The 25,047-nt window shown below is 38.6% G+C and overlaps 1 protein-coding gene across 4 annotated transcripts in view; it reads right to left on the bottom strand.

The window, feature by feature from the left end:
* The window catches only part of LOC149547763 (uncharacterized), a 104,526-nt gene that overhangs the window by 73,700 nt on the left and 5,779 nt on the right, over positions 1-25,047 (bottom strand). The window contains exon 1 of one of the 4 annotated variants that reach the window (XM_089791822.1): positions 1-72. The exons of the other annotated variants lie outside the window; for them this stretch is intronic. The gene's annotated coding sequence lies outside the window, so the exon portion shown is untranslated. Of the gene's footprint in view, positions 73-25,047 lie in introns of those variants that run through there. 4 annotated transcript variants of the gene reach the window in all.

Genomic DNA, 25,047 nt, shown 5'->3' with positions numbered 1-25,047 from the left:
CCTCGGAAAACTCTGCTACTCCAGAGAAAAACCCAGCCACGCCCGAAAAATAGATCCTTAATTATATGTTCTGAAACCAAATACAAAAGTTTCTCACTTATGATTGATGGCACTAAACAGTCAATCAATAAGCCTTCATCTCAGTCCAACATCTTTTCTATACAAAAACAACATATCATATGCTACTAGGATCTCACAGATATTTCTGATTACAATTTATATACAGAAGAATCCTGTATTTTATATCAGGCACATAACGGACATATAAACTGCATATTTGACACAAATCACCAGTAGCAGCATATACATCACCGTCTTCTTCATCTGGAGGATGAAAATATCTGCTGTATAACTTCACTAAAACTGATCATATACATCGCTGTCTTCTCTAGCATACAATAAAATGGTTCTTCAGACACAAGAATCATCAATACCTATTCTGAGAATTACACACCATACAATGATATAACATCCAGTTATGCAACCAATACTCAACAACCTGCAATAGTCTTATCCGAGGCAAACAAAAGGAAAACCCGCTACATTACAATGAATCGTCAAGACTTATGATAAACAAGATGTTTCAAATCATAGGAAGATATAAGCCATGATGACAACTCATCCAGCTCCTGATTTGTGAAGAAAAACAAAGGTACAAACATAACCTATTATACAAGATGCTTAATACACACTCAACCACCCAGCTCCCGATGGTAACATACATACATACTCCTAGCTCCTGAGAACACTCATCCAGCACTACATTATAATAGCCAACTTAGCCAAAGTGTTTTTCCTTAGAAAAGAATTCAATGCTGGAAATGGTATCTGCATTTAAAACAACTCTCAATATCTTTATTAATTCTGAAACATGTAAACAATAGATGTAACAACCATAGAAGGATAACCATGCACAATAACACCAAATATGTTAACTAGGGAAACCCTTGATTGTCGTTGGTAGATATTGTGTAGCCGACAGACCCCTTTGGGAAGGTTCTTCGGAAAGTATATGTACACCATCTGAGATCATTGTAATGAAGATGGTAAACATTATGTAATCTCTTTGGCATATGCGAATAATAAAAGGAGCACTGTTGTTACCTATTCTTGTTTAATTGTCTGTATGCATTAATCTATTTACCCCATACGATAAATATTTGACACCGTTGCCTAATGGACCTAGAATGAAGGCAGAGGAATGAAGACTAATGCCAAATCAGCTTAACAAGGATAGAAATAAGATAAAGGGAAAAGATGGAATACGCACCGTACAAGAAAATTTAATTTTGGCACAACAGGCCGAGCGCAAACGGAGGTTTCAGTAGATTGCCAACGGACATCGAAGCGCCAAGGAATTGTTGGAAGAAACTCAACAGCAGTTGGATTTGGTGGAAAAAGAAGCAATGGAGGAATTTCTGAACCTATATATGTAGGGAAGAGAATCCAGACGGAAGGGAATTAACTCGCATGGCTTAGAGTGACGAGGGAGCATGAATATGGAGTGAACTCTTCGTTCGTGATACACTTGTAGAAGGAACAAATTCGCTGGAGGAAAACCATTTTTCACCAAGTAACGCAGGTGTTGGAAATAAGACAACTGTCCAAAACAGCAACCGTGTTGGAGTGCAGAGCGTCGATGTGGGAGTACAAAGTGTCGGTGTCAGAGTGCAGAGCGCCAGTGTGGAGTGCAGAGTGCCAGTGTCAGAGTACAGAACAGCGCTCGTACACAAAATCAAGTAATAATGGCAGGACCAAAAGAGAAATTGTCAAAATTTGACGGTGATGGAACGGTCGATCCAATCCGATACTGTAAGACATGCGAAACAATTTGGATGGAAAATGGCATAACTAACATAGATGAATGGGTTTGACAATTTCCGGCAACCCTAAGAGGTGTAGCAATTGATTGGTTTGCCGATGCGGATCCCCAAAAATTAACTAATTGGGCAGGAGTTAAAATGGAGTTTATCACCGAATTTCAATTGTTGCGCAACGACAATGAGATCGTAGTAGAAATATACACCACAAAGCAAGGGAAAAATGAAACTGTCCGTGTATATGCCAGAAAGCTAAAAGAATTAATAAACAAAATGAAAAGTAAGTCGGCAAATGGGCTTAAGAAGAGATGGTTCATTGAAGGACTACACCCGGAGTTGAGGAAGAAAATGAAAATTGTGCCGCCATCATCATACACCAAAGCATACAATTGTGCGATGGACTTAGAAGTGAACAGAAAACAAAAAAGAAGAATAGTGGCTCATCTAACTCAGATGACGTGTCTTCAGAAGAAGATAGCAGTGATGAAGAAAAGGGCAGCAAGAAGGTCCAAGCCCTCCAGAAGGATATGATCAGAATGATGAAAGAATTTAAAAATATGCAAAAAGAGATGAAGGGGAACGAGCTATGGTGCACGGAATGTAAGACAAAAGGTCACACAAAGGGATCCTGTCCGAAAAACCAATTCTGCAATATCTGTCAAATTATAGGACATTCCACAAAAGAATGCCCCTTCAATATGAAAACAAGAGGACATCAACAAGTGCTTCTAACCCAAGAGGCTTCTACATCAGCAGGGAGTGGAAACACCAATAGTGATGGTGCTACTTCAGGTGGGTACAAAAATAATAGAAGAGGGCAAAACAACAATACCAACAATAATAATGGGGGCCGCAGACAAATTCAGTATGATGCAAACGACCGTCCGATAGTTCAATGCCGAGCATGCAATTTGTGGGGCCACTTCGCATGGAACTATACATCAGCGAATGCACCACAGTTGTTATGCAGACGGTGCGGTCTTGGAGATCTTGAAGATGCCAAGTACTCGAAATTGGGAGTGAATTTGATCAGCATCAGCTCAGATGAAGAAAAAGTCTTGGCAATCACTCATAAACAAGCAAAACTGTACCACGACCCGACGGAAGAAAAGAAGAGATCGGAAGAAGCGCGCGTGGAAATTGAGAAAGCAACGCAAGAGGACAAATCACAGTTGAAGGACGCTATTGGTACCTCAACAAAGAACTACATGGAACAAAACATCATAGGGCAGATATTACAAACGAAAGTACCAGTCAAAATAAATGATCTACTGCTCACAATGCCTCAACTTCGATCGGCACTCACAAACATCGCTCCAACTGCTAAATTACCAGGAGAACAAGGAGGGGAGAAGGAAACTGGAGCAAGTGTAGAGGACCCAATGCTACTAGCCCTCACATCCGGTGGTCGTCAAAATGGGAATTCTGGGAACTGTTCTAACAGACACAATTGTGGACAGAGGGTCAAGCGTGAATGTGTTACCAGAAGATACTTGGAAGAAGTTGGGACAACTGACGTTGTGGCCACCTACCTTCCAATTACTGATAGTGAACCAACACAGCATCAAACCTGTCAGTGTCCTGATGGCACAACCATAACTATTCGAACACAACCATTCCTACTCGATTTCGTCATCATTCCGCTGAAGAGGAGAGGATATGATGCCATTCTGGGCCATGGATGGCTTGTACAAGCAAAGGTTAAGCATGATTGGAAGAAGAATACACTGTCACTAGAAAGCAAAGGGCAAAAATTCATCATTGATTTACACACACAAATGGTGGGCGAGGAAGCTCTCTCATCTGATTTTGAAGAAGAGGATGAAGGAAAGCAGTGAATGGAACCAGATCCGGAAGGAATCCTATGGTTGGAAGGTGGATTGACGGATAATGATTTGGATTCGGTGAATAGATTATTTCACTGGCAGATGGAGGATTACGAGCTATTCCAGAGCTGCAACATACTAATGATAGAGGAAGGGCACAATAGAGACAGATTTCCAAAAGAGTTCAAGGAAATAAAAGAAGGGGACGCACCATTGGATGAAACACCTGCACATGAATTCGGTGAGGGAAAGCAAATAAAATATGATGAAGCCACAGTACAAACCATGAATTTGGGAGATGAGGCTGAACCAAAAAACATACTGGTGGGGGTAAAAGTAGTGGCATTTTAAATATTCTTGGAATACAAAGATGTATTTGCCTGGACATATAAGAATTTGAAAGGAGTTTCGTCAAAGCTGTGTTCACCACATCCCACTGTTCAAAAGGTGCAGTGCCCGTACGGAAGCGACCTTATAGGATGAATAAAAATTACACGGTGCGGGTTACAGAAGAAATTAACCGAATGCTGGAGGCCAGTATTATCTTTAAGGTCCAAACAAGTGAATGGATGTCACCTATAATCATATCCCTAAAAGAGGATACCACCCAAATCAAGATATGTGTCGACTTCAAATGTCTCAATGCAGTAACGATCAAGGACCCCTTCTTGATACCATTCACAGACAGCATATTGGAGGAGGTAGCTGGACATGAAATTTATTCATTTATGGACGGATTTTCGAGATATAATCAAATTTGCATAGCAGAAGAGGACAAACTAAAAACGACATTTGTGGTAGAAGACGGGGTGTACACATACAACAGAATGTCATTCTTTCCTAAAAATCCTACTGCACATATTCGACAAAATGTCTGCCAAAAATTTCAAAGCATTCCTAGATGACTGGTCTGTATTCAGCACCGAACACAAACATTTGTCGACATTGGGTGAATGCATGGAAAGATGTCGAAGGGTGTGCCTCGCTTTAAATCCAAAGAAATGCAGATTCATGGTTCCATAGGGAAAATTACTTGGACATATAGTCTGCAAGGAGGGATTGAAAACAGATACAGACAAAGTCAAAGTGATAATGGAAATGCAACCATCTACAAATGTAATGGAGGTAAAGTCATTCCTGGGACATAGGATATTACAGAAGATTCATAAAGAACTTCGCCAAAGTATCATACCCGCTGGACAAATTGACATGCAAAGAGGAACCGTTCAAATGGGAGAAAAAATAGGATGTCATTTGAAGGGTTGATGATACGATTGGCCACAGCACCTATATTAGCGTACCCAGATTGGAACAAGGAATTTCATGTACATGTCAACGCATCCAATTATGCAATAGGAGCAACTTTGGCACAGACAAGTAACCACAAGTTAGATCACCTGGTATATTTTGCCAGCTGACTACTGTCAAAAGCATAACAGAACTATAGTACAACAGAATAGGAAGCCTTTGGTTTATGCAATGCAGAAGTTCCAACATTACTTGTTGGCAACACCATTCGTGTTTTATGTAGACCATCAGGCTCTGTTGTACCTGGGGAATAAACCTGTCATTCAATGAAGAATCAACCGGTGGCTACTGTTGTTGCAGGAATTCACCTTCAAGATCATTGTACGGCCCATGAAGCATCATGTCAACTCAGACCACCTGTCACGAATTAAAACAGGTGAACCAGCGGATGGAGTCAATGATGATTTCCCTAACGCTCAATTATTTCAAATTGCAGTATTGTCAAAATGGTACACAAGTATTGGGGAGTACCTATCCATGGGACAGCCACCAAAGGAGATGCCACAAAGTGAAAGGTAGAAATTAGTAATCAGGAGTCGTACATTCCAATTGATTAATGGCTTACTATATAAAATGGGGCCAAATCACATCCTGCGACGGTGTGTGTTGGAGGAGGAAATACCAAAAGTATTGAAGGAAGCACATGAGGGCCCAGTAGGACATATGGGACCTGACACCATGGCAAGGAAGATATTACTAGCAAGACTATGGTGGCTAGTAGTGTACAACGACGCGCAGGAATGGGTCATCGGTTGTGATACTTGCCAAAGGGTTGGAAAGCCGCTACAGAGAGACTTCATGTCGCTGCATCCCTCCCATGCACAGGAATTATTCGAACAATGGGGATTGGATTTCGTGGGACCCCTGAAAGTAAGCCGAGTGCACCAATGCTGATATATAGTTGTAGCTACAGAATACTTGACAAAGTGGGTGGAAGCACGAGCTCTACCAAATAACTCAACGATCAGTATAGCAAAATTCATCTATGAACAAATAATCACTCGATATGGGATTCCACTTCAAATGATGAGTGATCGTGGAGGGCATTTTGTCAATCATGTCATTAAACTGTTAATGATGGAATTCAAGATATATCATTCTCTATCAAGCCCGTACTACCCACGAGCAAACGGACAAACCGAGGCTATGAACAAGATCCTGGTAGCAATCATCTACAAGTCATGTGCAATCGAAGGTGAAGACTGGGAGGAGAAACTACCCTCTGCCCTTTGGGCATACCGCACGGCATACAAGGTGACGATGGGACACACTGTTTCAGTTGATGTTTGGCCAGGAGGCAGTAGTACCAACAAAATTCATGATACTGAGTCTGAGGATCGCGTTGGAAAATAAGCTAGGCAACATGGAAATCCTGAGGGAAAGGTTGCATAATCTGAACAAACTCGAGGAGAAGCAGCTATTAGCACAATGGGCCATGGAGGTGACACAGAACAAGTGCAAAGCGTGGCATGATATATACCTAAAACTGAACAAGTTCCAACCGGGACAGCTAGTGTTGAAGTATGACGGACGGAACGAAATCAAACCTGGCAAGTTTAAAGTTAAATGGGTCAGGCGATACCAGATCTGGGAAGTAGGTAACAATGGACCAATAAAGTTATGGACGCTAGAAGGGCAAGAAATTCTCAAGGCCATCAATGGATTGAACTAGGAGCGACAACGAGGCAAAGTAAGTAATAATCGCCCTATTAGCCCGAGTTAAAAAAGAAAAAAAAATTGAAAAAAAATGAAAAAAAAAGAGATAAAGTGCAAGTGTGCCCCACGGACACCTTCCGCAGACACTGAGTGTCCTGCGGACGCGTGTCAGCGGACACTTGTGCCCCACGGTGATATTTCTGCAGACGGTGTTAGATTTCAGCAAAGGTGTTTATGATTTCTGCGGACTGGGTCTTGGATCCCCACAGATATGTTTTGGATTTCCGCTGGCACTGTTCTAATATTTGTGGGGTGGTTTGAAGTTTCCATGGCTTATGTTTATACCTTCTGCGCATATGTTTAAAGGTCCCGCGAGGTATGTTCCAACCTTCCACGGCTTATGTTTTAAGGCTCTGCGCACTCTCAAACGGCAAGGTTACAATGGTGATATACTTAGTGAGCTTCCATGCGTATATCTAGGCCAAATTTATGAAGGGCACATGACAACTGAATGTTATCCATTTTAAGCCAGTTTGGCGAGAAAGCAGGCAAGTTGGAAATTGAATCAATCTTGGCTCTCAGGGGAAATAACGAAACAGTGTTCCATTTAGTGAGAAAAATCAAAACTCTAACAGAGATTGAAGAGGTATCCAACGTGGGATAAATTTTTCTCATATGCAATTGAAGTCATCAAAGATAATGAATTATACCACACCAAATTCAAGTTCATTGGAATGCAGAGGAGAAAATATTATTTGCATCTAAAATCATTGTGTGACCGGGCCAATATTCCTCAGTCTTATATGGCAAAAGAAAAGTTAAGCATATGACAAGGAAATGGTATTACATCCACGTGCATCAACCGAAAATGGTGATAATAGAGATTGTCATGAGGTGAACGTGAATATGACTCTAGAAAGGAAGAAGCTCAGAAGATCTTTGTTTTCATTGGTTGGGTTCATGACGACAAAGTTCTAAACTCCCGCAAACAAGTAATTTTCCCGCTGCTAGTAAAGGAAACACCGTCACCAAGTGGAAGGAAAAGAAAGAAGCAACGGGCAAAAAATATAGAGGCATATCGGGAAGTCAGAAAGAGAAAAGAGGAGAAACCCTACATTATAAAGGTAAAGCAAGAAGCCGTTATTATGGAATCTGCAGGGAAAAGGAAGCAGTGGAAAAACCAATTGAAGACAAATATGGAGAAGAATGCCAGAGTCTTGGCTTCCGGAATTCGAGTTGCAGGGCCAACAACATCCAATAGTAAGAAGCAAAAAGTGAGGGCTAACCTCTCACACCTTACAATTCAATTTGAAGGACTGAATGGCAATGAGTGTCGGAAATGGTGACAACAAACTCCAGACATAGAGGTAGTCAAACAAATTCTGGTACGAGCACAAGTGCATTGGGTCATACAGCTTCCAGTATTTTTCATTCGATTGTTTGAATTGGTTTTGCGAACCATGATAGAATCATACAATAAGAATAGAAGAACCAGTACATTTTTGTACAAGAAGCACCGCATGACAGTTTCTTTCAAATCGAAGGATTTCACTAGGGTTTTTGGCATCCTTGGCCAAGGAAGTCAGAAAGTGGAGATCAAGAACCGCAAGTTATCACAGGAACGAAAAGAATATTGGGTGAACCTAGTAGGCCACGATCTTACGCCAGAGGAAATGGAGTTAGTGGTTAAAGGTGCCAAGTGTAGAGGGCTTTGGAGAGATTTTATTCGGGAGGGCTATTGGAGATGCATCATGGATGTCATCAAAAGCAGGTTGACAAGGGCAAGTTGGGCTTCAAATATAGCTTTGCCGCAAATTGCATTCATGAATAGCATCATGAATGACACAGTGTACGATTGGGCCACGGTCCTTGCCGACAGGATGGAGGAGTTCCGACAGGATGGAGGAGTTTATGACACTCCAGCACTGGACATTCTTCATGCCACACCATGCCATTGGGTTGTTTTTGAAGGCAGCAGTTAATTAGGTACCACTTGACGATTTTGAGGTTCCACTGAAGGGAAAGTTGGCGCCAGGGGAGCCCCCTATATTTTATGGGAGACATTTGGACACAGGTGGAACAGCAGCCAAACAAAAAAAGGTATTTCAAGGATTGGAGGCATATGGAGACACAGATAGCAGACGGGAGGACACTTTAGAAAGCAGTGGAGCCGATTCAGAGGAGAGTACTTCTGCGGAAGTTGGTAGCGACACAGCGGGCAACGGGTTCACATTTTTCACCCCTCAGTTGCCAACTTCGGCGCACTTGACCACCACCACTTCCCTCATCCCTCCATTTGGCCAGTGACATGCGCGGGTCGTTATGACTCCAACAGCATTGGTAGATGTTGTTTCCCCGACGGCCACAACCATGACAGATGTTCCACCGTTGGCCACAATCGAGAGCTTGCCTTCCCAAAGTTGTTCGCCAGGCCCCATTACACCAGCAGAGCCAACCTCGAAGATGGTAGAGTTGCCAGTGCCAAAGCCGAACCTCAAGTTCGATTAGATGTGATTGGCTTTGATGCCATGGTCACTATTTCGTCCTCCTCGTTGACAGATGCACAGTCAGTTCAGCCAGCACAACAAGATGAGAGCATTGAGCCGACACAGACAGCACAGATGTCACAACCAGAGAGGATGGAGGTGATGGACAGAGCGAGTGCATTCCTGCTGCAACAGTTCTAACTCATTCCTGCAGAGGTCGGTCTGTCCATTCAATCCCCGAAGCATGGAGGGGTCTCCCCAGGACCAGTTACCATATCGAAGCCACAGGAGGTGGCAGTTCCACAATCCGAGCATGCGCCCAGAGAAGAGGAGGCGGCACCAGATGCGGACATGGCTACCGTAGGAGTGACAGAGATGGATAGCGATGGGGAATGGACGATGGACAATGTGGCAAAGGAGGATTACAGGTCAGATGAGGATAGATGCCGAGACTACCTCAAAGCCATGTGGATTGCGTTGAAGAAAGGACACACCATTGCATTACAGGCATTGACTCATCAGAGAGAGTTGCATTTGATCCGAGCTTATATTCGGAGAGTTTTCCCTAAGCGGTTTCGCTCCTGCTTTGAGAACAGAGGTTGGCCAGCTATTGAGACACCAAAGATGTTGGTTGATTGGGCCACTGAGCTTGAGCTGGGACCATGTAACACTTCGATGGAGAAGTTGGTGCACGAGATAGTGGGGTTGTATAAAGAAGTCTATTATGCTCACAGGCGTGCAGAGGCGAACAGGGCATCAGAAAAGATCACAGCTGAGAGACCTCTGAAAATAGAGGGGGAGACTAGAGAAAAGTTAACTGCGGACTTGGGTAGCCAACAGGCAGTGTGGGCAACTGAGCATGCTGCACTGTTGCAGGACAAGGAGAAGGCCGAGCAGGAATTGCAAATAGCTAAGGCCTAGACTATGGACGCAGCGCTTCTTCTAAAGGAAGCAGTAAAGGTTAATACGCAGACTCAAAAGGACTTGCGCATCGTAACGGATCAAGTGTATGAATTATGCCAGCAACAGAACTCTTCGGAGACACAGCCTCCTCTCTAGTATATATTATTTCTATATTGTGTGTTGTTGTCTCCTATTTTTGTTAGTTTTGAAGTCGCCAAGAGACGACTTTTCTTTTTGGGGGAGATGATGTTGTTGGTAGATATTGTGTAGCCGACGAGTTGATGTTGTCGGTAAATATTGTGTAGCCAATGGACCCCTTCGAGAAGGTTCTTCGGAAAGTATATGTATACCATTTGAGATCATTGTAATGAGGATGGTAAGCATTATGTAATCTCTTTGGCATATGCAAATAATAAAAGGAGCATTGTTGTTACATGTTCTTGTTTAATTGTCTGTATGCATTAATGGGTTGATGTTGTCGGTAAATATTGTGTAGCCGACAGACCCCTTCGATAATTGTTATGTAGCCGATGGACCCCTTCGAGAAAATTCTTTGGAAAGTATATGTACACCATCTGAGATCATTGTAATGAGGATGGTAAGCATTATGTAATCTCTTTGGCATATGTGAATAATAAAAGGAGCACTACTATTACATGTTCTTGTTTAATTGTCTGTATGCATTAATCTATTTACCCCATACGGTAAACACTGATCAGAGGGAAAACCCCAGTAGGAATGATGCCCACAAGATGATGTACTACTATAAAAGTTCCTTGTGAAAGGATGAACTCTATTAGGAGCCAATGAGATACAATCAGTACATATGAGTCCATGTTAAGAAACTTTGAGTCCTTGTTAGAAGATTCCAACTCTATTATAAGTTGTGCCAACCCTATTAGGAGTTGAAAGTAGAACAACTGAACCCACTGTTCAAATAGCCTCAAACTGTCTTCCCCCAACAATCTTCAAGATAATCTATCCAAGTTCTTGAACTAACTAAATAGCAACTTCTTTGCCAATACAGTTCCTTTGAAGCTCACAATACATCCTTGACATCAATCTCTACTCTAACCAAATACGTATTTGCATCCAAGTTTACATACATAATAACCATCTGCACTGGATACCAATCCACAAAGAAATGAGTTTTCCTTTATATCAAGTCCTAAAACAAGTATTGAGTTGGCCTTGAGGCTTTCTCAATTTACAATGAATAATATAGGACATCGTTAAGATATAACAGTACACGTTACATTATAATTAAACTCTTTCCATAATGATTTTATCAATAATCGGCTCACAGGAATAAACACGTTGAACAAACTTCATAAGTCAACTCAAACTGCATATCTAATTTTTCCATCTGGAACATAACATCTTGAACATGTCTTTGACTATCCTCTAAATGTGCTGAACATAATTCCATCTCAGCTAAAAGATATAGCTGATTTACCAGTACCTGCTTTCTAGAAACTCTCTAAAAGCTACCTCTAGAAAACATCGCAAAACTCTATCATAATTGCATCTCTTTCTCCACAATTAACCATACTATCAATGAACATCTCTAAACATATGTCTAAGAGCACACAACCCAACTTGTTGACCGTTGACCACACCAAATGCATCTACCTCTACGACTCTAGAAATCTTCACAAAATAAGGTGTATGTTGACATCAATAACAAACACTGTCATGAATGCAACACATAAGCACTGAATCATATCTCCAACAATGCTATGATACTCCCCCATAAAAATATCATTAGCATTCATGCTAACAATCTCCTCCTTTGGCATTGATGGCAACATAGATGAAAAACATCTAAGTACCATGAATTCCAAATATATCTCTTCCTCGTCTGCCTTTACTCCCCCATTCATGTTGTCCATGAATGTAAACATATAGCTATCTCAAATAGGTTGTATAGGTTTTTCATGTTCAAGTCACAACCTTACAGTATAGGTTGTCTACTATCAATAAACATCTCTGAATATATGTCTAAGAGCGTACAATCCAACTTGTTGACCATTGACCACACCAAACGCATCTACCTCAACAACTCTAGAAATCTTCAAAAAATAAGGTGTACGTTGACATCAATGACAAACACTATCATGAATGCAACACATAAGCACTGAATCATGTCTCCAACAATGCTATGATACTCCCCCATAAAAATATCATCAGCATTCATGCTAACAATCTACTCCTTTGACATTGATGGCAACATAGATAAAAAAACATCTAAGTACCATGAATACCAAATATGTCTCTTCCTCATCTATCTTCACTCCCCCATTCATGTTATCCATGAATGTAAACATATAGCTATCTCAAATAGGTTGTATAGGTTTTTCATGTTCAAATCACAACCTTACAATAACCAGTATGCACCAACCATACAGTAACTAATATGCACAAGGAAGGTGTTAATCTCCCCCATACATAAGCATTTCTCTCCAAAAGGATGATACTAGACTAATGCAATCTCTGCATCAACTACTCTGAAGTAGGTTGGGGCATAAGCCCTGGCATACCTCTCAAATACTCAAATGTGTCCTTAGCCAAAGGTTTTGTAAATATGTTTGTCGTATGCTCCTTTGTGCTGACATATTCCAATATGATCTCTTTCTCTGCAACCTTCTCTCTCAAAAAGTGATACTTAATAGATATGTACTTTGTCTTTGAATGTAATACTAAATTCTTTGACATTCTCATTGTACTTGTATTATCACAATGTATGATAATAGGCTTAGTAAACTCAATTCCACTATCTTTTAGCGTCTAACTTCATCCAAATAATCTGATTATAATTATTTGTTGCTACTCCATAGTCTACTTTTGTTGTACTCTGTGAAATGCAGTCTTGTTTCTTGCTTAGCCAAGAAACCAATCTTCCTCCCAAGAAAAATGCTCCACCACCGGTGCTCTTTCTATCATATACACTTCCTACCCAATCAGCGTCAGTATATGCACACAATGTGAAATCAAGTGATCTATCATACCATAAACCATAATCAGGTGTTCCTTTCAAATATCTAAAAATTCTTTTTATTGCTACAAGGTGCGTCTCTTTAGGATCTACTTGAAATTTTGCCACAATTCCAACTGCATTAGCTATATTAGGTCTTGTGTGTGTCAAATACTACAATCCACCAATCATAGATTTGTACTTTGTTTGTTCTACACTAGGGGATTCATCTTTGTCAGATAACTTACATCCAATCCAATCCAAATCTCTTCAACAAATCTCTAAGATACTTAGCTTGTGATATAAAAAATCCATCTTTATTCTATATGATCCGCAATCCCAAGAAGCACTTCATCTCTCCAACCATACTCATCTCAAAAAATTTCTTCATTTCTTCTAAAAAATGTCTTGCTAGCTTCATCATTCCCTCATAATGTCATCCAAATATACTACAACAATCAGAAAACCATCTTCATTTTTTATCAGGTACAAATTACTTTCAGCATTACCTTTCACAACCCCTAAATTTTTCAAATGTTTATCCAATCTTGCATAACAGGCTCTAGGTGCTTGTTTTAGTCCATACAATGCCTTCTTCAATCTGCAAACCATATCTTTTTTGTCTGTCAAGAGAAAGCTGTCAAGTTGTTCAATGTATACCTCCTCTTCAAGTTCTCCATTCATAAATGTTGATTTAACATCCATTTGATAAACTTTAAAGTTCTTATTAGCTGTATATGCTAAAAACATTCTCACTACCTCTAATCTAGCAACAAGTGCAAAAGTTTCTTCAAAATCAATTCCTTCTTATTGCGAATATCCTTTACAAACTAGTCTTGCTTTGTTTCTCATAACTTTACTTTGTTTATTTACCTAGATTCTAAATACCCATTTAGTTCCAATAACATTTTTATCTTTAGGTCTAGGAACCAATTCCCAAGTCTTGTTCTTTTCAATCTGCTTTAACTCTTCTTTCATAGTTTTTATCCAGTAGTCATATTTTTATTAGGCTCAACTTGAGAAATTAAACACAATTCTTCAGTAACTTGTTTTTTTGTCATAACTTCTTCGTTCACACTTCGAATAATTTGTTCAATAGGGTGATTCTTTGTCACATTTAAGTTCGATGTCACTTGCTCAATTCTGCTTTCTGCTCTAGGTTCAGATCTAGGTTCTCTCTTTACTTCTCCTTGTAATTCAATTTGTAAATCAGTGTCAGATTCATAAAACAATTCCTGCTCAACATTCAGATTGTTAGTCCTTTGATTAGTCTCTTCATTAGAATTATAGTCAAGTATCATTTCTTGAATTCTAAACTTTTCATCAATTCTCACATTAGCACTTTCAACAGTAGTCTTCAATCTCTGATTAAAACATCTATATGCTTCATTTTTCAATGAATAACCAAGAAACATTCCTTCATCGCTTCTACAATCAAACTTTCCAATATCAGCATCCCTCTTAATATAGTATTTACTTGAAAAGATTCTAAAGTATTTTATTGTAGGTGTATGTCCAAACCAAAGTTAAATAAGGTGTGTTACTAGTACCTTGTTTAATTTGCACTTTGCTCATAGTGCATATTGTGGTGTCCACTGCTTCTCTCCAAAATATTTGTGCTACATTGTTCTCAAACATCATTTCTCTAGTTGCTTTTGTCATTGGTATGTTCCTTCTTTCTGCTATCCCATTTTGTTGCAGAGTATTAGGGGCTGAAAGCTATCTCTTTATACCATTATCCTCAAAAATGTTGTTAAATTTATTTTAAACTAATTCTCCTCTTCTATCAGATCTCAAGCATTTAATCTTCAAACCAAATTCATTCTCAACTCTACTCTTAAATATCTTAAACTTCTCAAAAGCTTCAAATGTATCTCTAAGAAATACAACCCACATGATTCTAGTGAAATCATCAATAAGAAGCATGAAATACCTTTCACCATAAAAAGTTTTTGTTCTTGTTAGACTACTCAAATTTGTATGCACAATCTCCAACTTCGCTGAAGTAGTAAACATCTTGCTTGGAAATGAACTTATCTTCTGTCTTGCCAATACACATTCTTTGCACATCATGTTAGTAGGTTTCAAAATCTTAAGCAAGTCTCATTCTAGTGAAATTATCAATAAGAAGCATGAAATACCTTTCACCATAAAAGGTTTTTGTCCCTGTTGGACCACTCAGATTTGTATGCACAATCTCCAACTCCATTGAAGTAGTAAACATCTTGCTTGGAAATGAACTTATCTTCTGTCTTGTCAATACACATTCTTTGCACATCATGTTAGTAGGTTTCAAAATCTTAAGCAAGTCTCTAACTACAAATATAGTATTGAGCTTCACAATGTTATCAAAGTTGATATGACAAAATCTCTTATGCCATAACCAACTATCATCCACTATATCAACCAAAAATGTCATTTCAGTAGGGTTCAACTGAAATACATTATCTCTCGTTCTTATACCAGTACCAATCAATGTACCATCTTTATCCTTGATAATGCAAGTCTACTCTATAAACTGCAACCGATATCCCTTGTCAACAAATTGTCCAACACTCAAAAGATTATGTTTCAAACCATCCACGAAGTAAACATATTCAGTGTTAGTCTTTCCATCAAGAATAATAGATCATTTTCCTTTTCTGTGACACGTTGCATTATTTCCAACTCTTAACTATACCTCCATCATAACTATTGAACTCAAAAAATTTGTTCATATCTCCAATCATATGATGGGAGCAGCCACTATCTATAATTCAATCAAACTTTTTCTTCTCAATTTGTGATACTAATGCTTTTTCTATTTCCCTTTTAGGACTTTCTTCTTTAATAGCAACAAATCTTATCTCATCATCCTCATCATCCCAATCATCTAGGAAATTCACCATCTTAAAATCAATTTCATCATCTTCATTAACAAAGAAGCAATCCTTACGTATTATTGACTTGTAAGGCTTTCGAGGTTTAAACTTCTTTACTCTCTTAGGACATTTAGAAGAATAATGGCCAAGTTCTTTACATGTCCAACAAACAAGAATTTTGTTACCTTTAGGTTCTCTCTTCATAAGCAAGATAAGTCCTTCATCAATCTTCTTATCTTCTTCTTCTTTTGCTTCTCGGCTACCACTAGCATAATCTCCACTTGTACTCACACATCTTATCAATATAGGTATGTCTCTTTGTATGCTAAAGGCAATTTCCACTCTAGCTAATTCTCCATTTTGTTTCATCCATAATTAAGATCTTTGCAACCTCGCAAGAAGAGCCTCTCTTTTAAAGTTAGGTGTCTAGGGAATAACTTGTTCAATCATCTATGCCCTTAAATGAAAAGCAAGTGTCAATGTCTTCGAAATTTTCCATAAAACTTCATCTTTTGACTTTTCACCTCTACAACTTTTTATTCCAACAACAATTTATAATATTCTACCAATGTAAGCTCTTATAGTTTTATCTTTCTACATTTTAGCATCTCAAAACATACATATCCAACTCTCTAGCCTTCTTAGCATGTTCATCACCTTCAAATATCCTCTATAAAGTATTCCAAATTTCATTAGCAAGTCTTAAAGATTTTACCTCTCCATACTTGGTTTCAGGAAGGGCTGGTAGCAGTGCTTCCCTAGCAAGCATATTCTGTAAAAATAGATCTTTTTCATCTTGTTCGCAAGAGCCAATCTTATCTTCTTCTATCACAATCTTCTTGGTCAATGTAACTAGCCAATATTCTGGACCCATACACAATAGGTGACTCTTTATCTTCTCCTTCCAGTTGTCAAAATTGATTCCATCAAACTTCAGACTTTCTTTCTTGAAATAAGTTGTGGATCTCCTCAAGCTGTTAAACTTTTCCTTCAAGGACTTGATGTTTTGATACCAGTTGTTAGAAAGTAAAATCCACCAAGATAACTAAGAGGAGGGGGGGTGAATCAGTTACGCATGTAAAACAACTCTCAATATCTTTATTCATTCTAAAACTTTTAAACAATAGATGTAACAATTATAGAAAGATAACCATGCACAATAACACTAGATAAGTTAACTAGGGAAGCCCTTGATTAGAGGGAAAACCCTGGTGGGAATGATGCCCACAAGATGATGTACTAATATAAAAGTTCCTTGAGAAAGGATGGACTTTGTTAAGAGCCAATGAAATACAATCAATACATATGAGTCCCTATTAGGAGACTTTGAATCCTTGTTGGAAGATTCCAACTCTGTTAGGAGTTGTGCCAACCCTATTAAGAGTTGAAAGGAGGACAACTGAACCCACTATTCAAATAGCCTCAGACTGTCTTCACCAAACAAGCTTCAGGATAATTTATCCAAGTTCTTAAACTGACTAAACAACAACTTCTTTGCCATACAGTTCCTTTGAAGCTCACAATAGATCATCAACATCAATCTCTACTCTAATCAAGTACATATTTGCATCCAAGTTCACATACATAATAACCATCCACATTGGATACCAATCCACAAGGAAATGACCTTTCCTTTATACGAAGTCCTAAAACAAGTATTGAGTTGGTCTTGAGGCTTTCTCAATTTGCATTGAGTAATAAAGGACATTATTAAGATATTACAATACATGTTACATTACAATTAAACTCTTTTCATAATAATTTTATGAATAGTCATCTCACAGGAACGAACACGTTGAACAAACTTCATAAGTTGGCTCAAATTGCATATCTGATTTCACCATCTAGAACATAACATCTTGAACATATCTCTGACCATCCTCTAAACGTGCTGCACATAATTCCATCTCAACTAAAAGATATAACTGATTTACCAGTACCCGTTTTTCAGAAACTCTCTGTAAAAGCTACCTCTAGAAAACATCGCATGACTTTGTCATAACTGCATCTCTTTCTGCGCAATTAACTGTAGTACCAATTGATGAAGCCCAAGATTCTAGGCCTCCATTTGTGCACGTTGTCTAATCTTTTCAAGCTGTGGGACAAACCATTCAGATTGGGACTCTTTTTATTTCAGTATAATATAAGGATATGACCCTAGAATCAAGCACAAACAATAGATGCCAATATGAAAAGCTTGATCCTGTTGTTGGTTGTTTTGATGAGATTAGGGTAAAGCAAGAAAGATCTACTATGCAGGGTTGTGTGTTTAAATATGCTGCATCCAGATTGAATTGATACAACAGGAAGAAATGTTTGGAAAGCTTTCCTTGGATCCACTTAACTGCCAATACCAGATCGATCACATGAAGTGTTCCTTAGATTGAACTAACAATAATAACTCCAGATTTTACAAGAAATTATTCAGCACTGACTGATCTTGGGTGAGAATGAGGAAAGAGTCACATCTATTGTTCAGGATTGTTCATTTTGTCAGTAAGATGGCAAAGGCTGAAGCTTACATTCACAGTACCTACATTCGAGGCTTGTCCTCTACATTATTACATATGGGGAGTTTCAGACAATGGGCTGAAGGCAGATATCTTTTATACTATCTTCCTTCAGGAATGTGAGCACCAACTGGAAGTAAGAGGACATTATCTACAAAATTGATGATGCTTCATTTGTTCAATTTTTAGACCAGATATGAAGGTTATTAATATCACACCAATGAAGGCTTGAGGAAAACTTCTCTGAAAACCATCAACGAAGTTGTATAGGCAAACAGTGGATTGTTTCATATACATGAAAATTGGAGGCAGAGCGAGAATGGTACAGTTCAGAGTTGTATTCTGAATATAGAGAGAGTATTCATCTGATTTTATTCAAAAAGCTGGTACTTCCATAATTTATGAAGCAAGGGGCATATGGACCTGAAAATGCAACTGACTTGTTAAATCTCTCTATTTAGCAATTGTTTTATGGTGCCCAATGATGGAGTGAAATGATGCTATAGAGGTATTTCCTCGCAGCCTGCCCAGCCAAAGCACGTCTTCATTTAATATTCTTTTGGAGTACCGTCTCGTGCTGCAGAACATTGACAAATGAATGGTAATCCATATCGCAACCAGTAAATATGTGAGCATCGATCTCTCTAGAGGTTTCTGTGTATAACAGCAGTATAAGGAAAAGTCTTTTTATTCATCCTGATCATTCTCCAGATGCTGCTAAGTATAAATCTGAAGTCTCAGAAAAAAGAGCCAACAATTATTACAACAATCCAGTGCTCATGGAAAGACATACAAGTCATCCCGATGAAACAATGAACAAACAACTACACTACTGAAAAATTGTCGTATCTTACAGGACCCTTCCAAATAAGGATGTTTATCTATCAATATTCGATGATCTGTATCTAACGATGCTTCATGTCTCTTGCAGGTATGAATAAATACATGAAGAGGGAGTGCCGGCTCAAAAAGGAATGCAAAGTGTCAACAATAGTGATCGGATTTGGACAAACCGCTAAGAGCAGGCAGAGTGAAATACATTCATTTCTAAACAATTTTCACATGGTTATCATAATGTGCCTTTCAGAGTCAAGTGGCAGTCTGCAGGAGTAGCTTTGGAGAATTATATTATCATACCCGATGAAGAAATATGCACAGGATGAAGTCAACAAGAAACGCAGGAGAGTTACATCTGGAAAAAACTCTATTTCACACAGAGTTAGAAAACAAATAAGTCTGAAAGTGCCATAACCAAGTTGCTCAAAACTAACGGCATTGTGTTGCGCACCTCTCAATCAAATTGATTTGAAAAGAAATATCTTGCATACGGGAAAAGACACATGAGCAATCTCCAGCTTTCCACAGACAGACTGCAAGTATCTTCTCAAAGCCACTCCATAACTTATACCCAAGATTAAATGAATCGGGTGATATTATAAGTTATGTGTTTTACAAACTATATTATAAATTTTATCCCTAAGCATAGCTTGGAATAGATTTACCAATTAGTTATTTGTTATAAAGGGTCTCGTTGTTATGAGGAGAATTCAGTACCCTTTCATTGGCTATAAATATAGATGTAAAATCATACAATATACAATTCATATTCCTACAAATTTTTACATACCCAGGTTATATATATGCTCTATGATACATTTTATTCTTTCATTGGTAAAGAAATGATTTTTTGAACTAAGCTCATGAATTCAGATTATTGAGTAAATATATTTATGCGATTTTGGAGTCAAACTGCATTGGATGGATCATCCATAAGGAGTGTCTCTAGTGCAATTTTTTTTCTGGCATGATCAGTAAGAAATATTTATTTTATTTTATTTGCATGAAGCTTTAGAGTTAAAATATTATATAGTTTTGTCCTTTGTAATTATTATTTTAATTTTATAAATAATTTATATGATAGATAAGTGGACGGGATCAATTATAGCTACTGAGAAATATTTAATTGTTTCTGAATCTATGTTTGGTTGGACTCCGAACCACAGGAGTTAAAATACATTCCAAACATTTTTAAAATTGCGTTCATGTATTTGATCTATAGCATCTCGATTACTATTATTTATAATTAATGTGCGTAGAATTTTATAAAGTTGTATGTTTTAAACTTATAACAGTGACTCTATCACCTTTTGGCACTAGTCTTTATATTTTCCATAATTCGTAATCCATATGCTAGCAATTATTTCATATCTTTCCTTTGAAGAGTTAATATATTCATTTGTTGCATTACTCTATACTTATTCTTATTTTGAAAACATTCATATATTCATTTATTATTCTCAATTCACAATCCACAAGTTTGAAGTTTTCTATAATCCTTGTCGTTTGGGAAAATTTCAATAAATTTGCATTCTAATCAATTTGTTATAAGTGTCTTGGATCTAAGTGTTTTGTCCAGGATTAGGTGCCCCCACCTTGGTTTTGCAGAGCTAGAAGCGCAAGGGATTTGGATTGCATTGATCAATCTCGTCAAGTTGGCCATAACCAATTGGATATCCCAGCATCGAATTGGCAAGACTTGTAGGATTCCAATCTACTGTTTTGGGAACCAACACCAATAAACATCTATGAGTATATGTCTAAGAGCACATAACCCAACTCGTTGAACGTTGACCGCGCCAAATGCATCTACCTCTACGACTCTGGAAATCTTCACTGAATAAGGTGTATGTTGACATCAATGATAGCTATTATCATGAATGCAATACATAAGCATTGACTCATGTCTACAGCAATGCTATGATACTCCCCCACAAAAATATCATCAGCATTCATGCTAAAAGTATCGTCATCTTGTCATCAAAAAGGCGTGACAATATCATTACAAAGTCCCATGAATAATAATCTTTGGCAGATGGCATAATAACCAAATGGTTTACATTTCCCATAGTTATAGGGAAACTAACCATTTGGCGGACTAGCTTGCCAACCTTGTTGTTCAAATTGACACTATAACTACTTGGAGGGATGACATGAGCCTACATCCGGAAATAAAGATTATTAGTAATTATGACAGAATAAATGCAATTGTTGGGGGGATATTGTCATGATTTCCGCCTTTTAATCAACCACTTTGGTACTTATGAAACAAAGTTGCCTTTTTCGACGATGTGCCAAGCCATTATTACTCCTTTCTCACATGGATTATGGGTCATTTGATCGCCGTGCGTAGAAGGATCAATTTGTGGGTTTTGGGTATCCTATTTTAGTGCTATCCTCACCATTGTTACCATAGGCTAAAGCTATTGTGGAATTTTTCAATGATGGGAGCTAAGCCTAACAAACAAGAGCCTAATAACCATAACTTTTGGAAGGAGAAGGAGCCTGTTTGGGAGCAGTTGAGTAAAAGGAAGTTGTTTGGGAGCAGTTGAGTAAAGGGAAGGTTACAAGCTAAATGGAAAGGCTCCATCGTTGCAAGCCCCATATCACGAAGAAGTTTTATAAGAACTAGGAGGGGGCTAAGGTTACCCTTTATGGTGTAAGTGTTACTGTCAATGTTGATCTAATGCAAAAATCACTGGGTTACCAAACACTAGTATTAACTTCCTCAAGCGAAAAAAAAAATATCGAAAGAGATTTCCAAAAATGGAGAAAGAGAAAAGGCTGGTTTAGGTTGGGGAATTCTTTGACTTGGACCAGATAAAGGAGATTTGGGAAAGGGTTCTTTCATGTGTTAGGGTTTACTTCATTCTGGATGGCCACTATCATATAGTATACAATTATCACTTTATGTTTCTCAATCCCTTTTGATATAAAAAGAGGATATCCTTTCCTTTCTACCTAGTGAAATCTTCATTTCAGAGCCTTAATGCCCCTCGTAGAAAAGCCGGTAGGCTTATTTTGTATGGAGGCTTAATTTTGCTTATTACGAAGTACTACAAAGCTAGGACTCCGATGGCCTTTGTCCCCTCTATGAAAGGGAAAAGAAAAGTGGAAGAAAAGATCATTGAGGCTGGTCATGAGAAGAAAGGGAAGAAGGGTCCTGTGACTGGGAAAAACAAGATTAAGCCACGGGGAATGGAAATTGAGTCACGGATCTCTCAGATGGTGAGGCTGAGAGGAAGGTGGTTTTACAAGGGAATAAAAGACAGGACATGCCTACAAATAGCGGAGTTTGTAGTTCCAAGGACGGCTACTCTATTAGTCTTGAGGAGACTTCTATGAAAAATAGCCAGAAGAATAGTTCGAGCTCAAGGAGTGAGTCGGAAAATGACACTCCCGCTGGGTCATCTAAAGTTCAGGAGAAGAAAGCCATTGTTGTGATTAAAGATGGCAATGTTGAGCATGGAGGCAATAACAAGAGGAGTCTGATTTCTAGACCTGTTGATACAGATAAAGCTGAGGATGTGGAGTTCACCCCAATAGCTGAGGAGAAGGATATTTCTACGGCTGACAATGAAAATAAGGATGAGGGCCATATTGCTGGTAGTATTGGTCAGTAGCCTAGGGTTGATAGAGGACAAGGCTAGTTATGGAAAAGATAACATTGAAGGGATCATGGAGGTCGGGAATCAAAATGTGAATCCTGTGGATGAGATAGGCTATCCCTGACCTTTGGGGATGACACTATTTTCCCTCCTGACATAAATAATCCTAAAGATCATGGTTTTGATGTGAGAAGCTCAATGATAATCAGCTTAAGGAGGATAGTATGCAAGATGTGCAGGGTGGCCAGGATGAGGTTACTCTAGATAGCACCCTTGAATTTCTCAACAGGGCCAAGTTGAAAGCCCATACCTCTCTGGGAGTTGACACCTGGATTTATAATGAGCTGAAGGCTTTGAAGAAGATAGTCTGTGAATTGCAGGAAAAGCTAGATGCTGAGATTACCAAGAGGGAGGTCTTGGAGGCCAAAGTTGGTGACATTCCTAGGAGACTTTTGGAGCATGAGGGGAAGCTGAGTCAATTGATCAAAGCCAGTGAGAAAAATATTCAGGATGTCACCTCCAGTCTCCTTGCAGCTGCTACTAGGCTGGGTAAAGGTTATTTGGAGGAGGTAAAGACTAAAGACTCTCCTGTTGCTGTTTCTCTTAGCGGGGGTCCGAGCAAACGCACGAGGCTTAACACAAAGAAGGCTGGAATGGTGTCCCCTACAGTGCAGGTGAAAGATTATGTTGAAGAAGTTGCTAATATTGGTAAGAGTATGGCTAATGCCATTAAAGAGCTAGTTTAATGCTCTTAAGTTTTTTGTGTCTTTCTGTCAATTGTATGGTGGTTTTTGTTGCTGGAAGCTGGTTGTCGCTGTTGGCATTTTGTTTTTCCCAGCAAGTGGTTGGTCTGTTTTTGTCTAGAAGGGTTTTGGTCTTATTGTCTATTTATTGTTGTATGGGCTGGGATCTCAGGTCCCTATAAAACTTGGTTAAGAGTTGGTACTTAAAATTTTTATCTTTCTGATGTTATTTTGTTTGGGGTTTCAGGGCCCCTCAAAACCTGTTTTTACTTTCATCCAAAAAAATAATCTTCAGCAGATATGAGCTTCTTCAAAAACGATGACGGCTTTCATACTTGAGCAGAAGTCATAAATACATGGACCAATGAAAACCCCACAACGATGCCAACTCATACACAACTGGTTGAACAAGCTATGAAGATGCCTGAGGTAATGAAGAGATGGTGCCAAGTCACATATGATTCAGCAGAGACCACAATAAGGAGAAAACAATAAAAAGTAATAATATGAATCGATTCCAGCTTAATGTGAACCACAAATTCATGAGATTAAGGCAAACACAGAGAAACTCCAAAGAATACATGCTCAACTGTGATAGAGTTTGATTAACAGAGAAGGCTAAAAATATGATAGTAGAAGATCACTGTCACAACAGAAGTTTTGAGAACTTTACTGCAGGTAGTCTCAGGTAAGATCTTTATCTTAGCTATCTAAATTTAACGTGAACTTGGTTCATCTCAGCCTCTGGAGGACAAAAACCCTTTAGAGAAGAATAAGATATGATGGTGAAATATTCCTCCTCACTGGTGAATTGGCAGTGACTCGGAATTCACAGTTGGATTCAAAAATCGAGCTCTGTCAAAAAAATCATGTACCTTTCTGAGACAAATTTGTAAAGCTTGAAGAATTAATATTAGCTAATATCTTTATTCACCAACTTTATAATTCATTTGGTAAGGAGCATGTTGAGTCACCATAAAGTAAATAAAGTAAGATTTAATGTATTAGGTGATGAACATGTTTTGTTAGAGATTGAACGTGAGCTCCATACTAGCCGTGAATTGGAAGATAGGGATTTAGTCTCTGGAGCATAAAGTATTTGGGAATCGTGGTCTTCTTTGTGTGCATAAATTATCATTGCTAGGCGATTTTCCAATTGCTGCCATGGGAGACTGGTTAACGGTCAGTTTGTGTGTGGCCTGAGAAAATTGTTCAAACTCAAAACAAACATATAATACTGTAGCAAAAGAGATCTCCTCAATAAACTGGCACATATATATTCATTGTTTTGAGCACATTCATTACAAATGCAAGCAGCAAGAAAGGAAGATGACAAACAAGCAGTACAGTGAAAGTAAATCATTGGAAAAACTCAGAAAATCAGAAAATACTATAAGCAAGCAAGCTGTTTGGTGAAATTCTCAGAGAAAATAGTGAAAAAAGGGCAAAAAACAGTAAGGTTTTTTGTGGTGGTATCAGAGCTTGCAAACCTGCCAGCCTATGTGTTGTGTTCGG

Source organism: Cupressus sempervirens, chromosome 7 (assembly GCF_028749045.1).
Source record: "Cupressus sempervirens isolate cs-2001-9-10 chromosome 7, ASM2874904v1, whole genome shotgun sequence".
Classification (NCBI taxonomy): Eukaryota; Viridiplantae; Streptophyta; class Pinopsida; order Cupressales; family Cupressaceae; genus Cupressus; species Cupressus sempervirens.
The sequence above is the reverse complement of the archived record's forward strand: the minus strand, read 5'-3'. Positions and strand labels throughout refer to the sequence as shown.